Source organism: Berghia stephanieae, chromosome 3 (genome assembly GCF_034508935.2).
Source record: "Berghia stephanieae isolate SIO BIC M18660-M18661 chromosome 3, UCSD_Bste_1.3, whole genome shotgun sequence".
In the NCBI taxonomy this organism is placed as follows: Eukaryota; Metazoa; Mollusca; class Gastropoda; order Nudibranchia; family Aeolidiidae; genus Berghia; species Berghia stephanieae.
In genome coordinates, this window is record NC_088362.1 from 27,012,281 (window position 1) to 27,017,154 (window position 4,874).

Below are 4,874 nucleotides of genomic sequence, written 5' to 3' on the forward strand. Positions count from 1 at the left end.
TATGGGAAATGTATTATCTCTATGGTCTATTCCAAGGGAAGACTGGAATAACCCAGGCGTTAGCCGCAATTCAGCTAGGGCAAGATGACTTGGTCAAAGCCACACAGCGCAGCGGCGGGTGATCGGACTCGGTACCTTTCGGGTATAGATTGTATTCGCTTGGCTTAAAAGCTCACAATATTGCCATCCGGAAATATAACGGACCAACACACAAAACTATGTGTGAATTTGAACGTTTATACTCTGGATAATACAGTTACTATAGATAGAACGAAGATGACGTTACTCAGGTCTTTGTTATTGTTTTTTGCCATCCATGTTCATGAATACTTCTCACCAAACTGTATTAACCAGACTTTAAATACTCATGGTTACACATAGTTTGTGTGTTGGTCCGTTATACTTCCGGATGCAATGTTGTGAGTTTCTTAGCTAAGCGCACACTATCTATAGATAGTATGCGTTTGGCTAAGAAGTTCACAACATTGTCATCCGGAAGTATAACGGACCAACGCACAAAACTGTGTGTAATCTTGATCGTTTATAGTCTGGATAATACAGTTTTGTGAGAATTACTCATAAATGCGGATGACAAAAACAATAACAAAGACCTGAGTGACGTCACTTCAAACTATCTACACGAAGCACAGACCGTACCGCTGAGCCACGCTGCACCTTTTATGATTTACTAGCACTAGTAAAAAGTCCGCAATTTTGATGGGGAAAGAACTGTTTTCATTTGATATTGTACCCATCATCATTTAATGAGGGCAGATTGGTAAACAACGTTGTCTGTGTTAACTTGGTACATCCTCTGTTGATTTTTCTGTGTGGCTCAACATGAAGTGTAAGCCACTACAGCTTCTGACCCGTGACACAGCAACATACAGCTGTCCGTGTGTGAAAACAGGTTGTTGTCAGAAAATCAACTGCGAAAATAAACCTGAAGTAGCAGACAGGGGCAGAGTTGAAAGACGATCCTGGGGAGGCTTTCCGAAAGCTCATACAAAGGGAAACAACTCAAATAATATTCCCTCAACTAACCCCAAGAAAAAATAAAACCTAGTACCTTTAACTAACCCTAATAGTAATAGGAAAAACAAACACCCTAGCACCTTTGTTAAGACTTATGGCTAACCCTAATAAAAAGAAATCCTCCGATCTCGAGCTAACCCTAATAGAAAAAAAAAACCCTCGGACTGCTTTGCACTACTTTTCAATACTTCACAAATCAAAATGACGGCCGAGAATCAAAACAATAGTCAAATTAGGAAATTTTAAACTTTCACAAATCTATCACGGTTTGTTCAAGAGTTTTTAAAATGCTTCTATATGATGACAAATTGAATAAATAAACGCCTGACTAAAGATCAACGGTGAATGAAACACCACAGATGACTTCCTGCTGCTGTCATTAATGATTTATACTTATACCGACATCCCTTATTTATTATTTTTTGTATTTATTTTAAATTCCATTGTATTTATTTTCAAACAACAGTCTACACGTTTTTATATTTCACTTTCTAAACTGCATTACACAGTACCTCCCCGCCTCCCCACTTTTCACTTAATTAATTGCGCACCTTTTAGAAATATCTAGTATTCTATTTTAATTCGTGCTTCCTTACAAAGGAGCATACTCATTTCCTGCCAACCAATGTTTTGTTTATTGATCTTAACTACGCCACTACCACGTCATCTCATTCATCTGTGGTGTTTCATTCATCCTGTTTTGTTGATAAAGGGAAAACCCCAAACGTTCATTTGATCTTTTTTTTTGTAATTAAATTGAAGCTTACATTCAATTTCACATTATTATTTATTTCTTCGAGCTTCGAGCTTCGGTGAAAATACAGATTGAAAGAATACTGGGGATGTAGGAGCTTTCGGAATGTCTCCCCTTTACTTAACTTATGGAAAAACAAACACCCTAGCATCTTTACTAAGACTTATGACTAACCCTAATAGAAAAAAAAACAACTCTCGGACCAATACTTCACAAATCAAAATGGCGGCCGAAAATCAAAACAAATTAGGAAATTTTAAACTTTCAAAGATCTATCAAGGTTTGTTCTAGAGTTTTTAAAATGCTCTATATGATGACAATTGAATAAATAAAAGCCTGACAAAATATCAACGGCGAAAATACAAATTGAGATAATACTGGGGATGTAGGAGCTTTCGGAATGTCTCCCCTTTACTTAACTTGTGGAAAAACAAACATCCTAGCACCTTTACTAAGACTTATGACTAACCCTTATAGAAAAAAAATCCTTCGATCTCGAGCTAACCCTAAAAGTAAAAAAGATCACCGGACTGCCTTGCACTACCTTTCAATACTTCAGAAATCAAAATGGCGGCCGAATATCAAAACAAGGGTCAAATTCCATCTGTCAACTTTTGGTTGTTCTTCCTGTCGTAAAAATGCCAAACTGACAACTTTTTACAGTGACGAAATTGGTTGATTTTGAGAGTGTTAGTGTCGTCGGTACGTATTTTATTATATCTATGGGACTCAACGAACTTTCAAACTGACTTTAAATTATAAAAGGAAATCAAGTTATCTGTTTATCTATCTGTAAAAAACATACATTTCTAATTTTCAAATCTTTCAGTAGAGTTGTGCGCCTTATAATTTTTTTATTGACTCAAATAAGCACAATGTTCTCCACAATGCTATATTTTTTAAAGAAGGAATTACAGATCTCCTTGCCTGATCGATCGAACCATTGTACAAAACTATGTGTAAACATTAACGTGTATGGTGTGTAAGAGGGACTTTAGTTGTAGGATCTAAAGCAATAGGTAGTATGCGCTTGGTTAAGAAGCTAACAACATTGCCATCCGGAAGTATAACAGACCAACACACAAAGCTATGTGTAACCTTGAATAACCTTTTATAGATAGAATGAAGATGACTTCACTCAGGTCTTTGTTATTGTTTTGCCACCCACGTTTATGACTAATGGGAGCGATCTATATTCATGTTTTCGTAAAAGCAGGTCATCAATCACATGATCTGTTGCTGTCCAACGATTGGATATTTCTTAACAAATGTAAACACGTTGCTTTGTTTACAAAGGTTATAAACATACTCATGTGTCAAGCTTAATCAAGTGACCAATCGTGATGTGAGATATTTAAAAACCTGTGAACGCTTTTCACTAAGTGGGCCACTTTGAGCACATTTTGCAATGTGACCAATGACCTCGAGCTCGTGGAAAGTTAATATAGATCATGCCCATTCTCACTTAGCTGCATTATCCAGACTATAAAAGTTCAAGGTTACACAGAGTTTTGTATGTTGGTCCGTTATATTTCCGGATGGCAATGTTGTTAACTTCTTAGCTAAGCGCACATTATCTATAGTTTGGTTAATATAGTTTAGTGAGAAGTGCTCATAAATGTGGATGGCAAAAAACAATAACAAAGACCTAGTGACTTTAACTTCGTTCTGTCTATAGATGGAATGCGCTTGGTCAAGGAGTTCACAACATTGCCATCCGGAAGTATAACGGACGAACACACAAACTCTGTGTAACCATGAACTTTTATAGTCTGGTTAATACAGTTTAGTGAGAACAATTCACAAACGCGGTTGGCAAAAACAATAACAAAGGCCTGAGTGACGTCATCTGCATACTATCTATAACAAAGAACTGAGTGACGTCACCTTTACTCTCTCTCCACATTTTCGAAATTAAGAGGTGTGTATGTGTGTGTATGTGGGGGGAGGGGGGGGGGGAGGGTCTAATATGTATTGTTGTGTCTGCTGGACTCGAACTTTCATCTATTACTAAACGCTCTACTGACTGATCTACAGTTCCTCCCCACTCCCTAATTAATCCCATTTATCTACTTGCCATTATATTTGCAGGCCTGATAACACAGAACGCAATTATGGGCTTCGTTAACCCTCTCCTTACCAACTACAGGAAAATCGTCACATTCGTTACGATACAACCAACATTTTATTCTGACTTAGATTTGTTTTTAAATCACAATTATTAAAGAAACGGTGTTGTTATATTTACAAGAACTTAATACTGTTTTGAGTTAAATATTGAATTTATGTATTGGGTAAGTATAATATTTTAGTAATAGGTTTTAGAATTGTCGGTAAGGAGAGAGTTAAACATTGTCGTAATACATTTCACCAGTCGTAACGTCACTTCCCTTGTAATGACGCATGGTAACTTAGTAACACTGGCTCTAAACTATCGGAACAATGGCGGACGCCGTATGAAATATTTCTCCGGCGAGCATAAAAACGTATCCAGAGGGAAAAAAAACCCCATAAATTTGATCATGTTTTGACTTTTACACATTCTGATCACAAGGCATATGAAAAGTTCTAGCCAGCATGAAGAATAAAAAGTAATGATTTTCTTTGTTTAGAACCAAGATGGCCGCCGTTGCCGGGTGGCGTGACATCAGACTACTGAATCCTATTATAACGGCCAGTATTTTGCGTTATTTTGAGAGTGTACCTATCACAACACCGATACCATCACAAGATCTACCAATAAGTACAAGTCGATATTTATTATCGACCTCTTCTGACATTTGCCTGAGTGAGTCATTGGCCTCCATTCCCAAGGAATACCCAACACCTCGTGATTTGTGTTGTATATTAACCCTCTCTTTACCAACCATGGGAAAATCATCACATTCGTTACGATGCAACCGACAATATTATAATTCTAATTTCTTTTGTGCATCATAAAATTTCAATAAATGCTTTGGTTACAGCTATAAATACTAAACACTCTGTTGTAGAGCTCATTTTGCTGAACAACATTCTGTATAGAATGCGCTTGTTACAGAAGTCTATTTTTGTGTTGGATGGGTGTGAAGCTTTGGGAGAAATT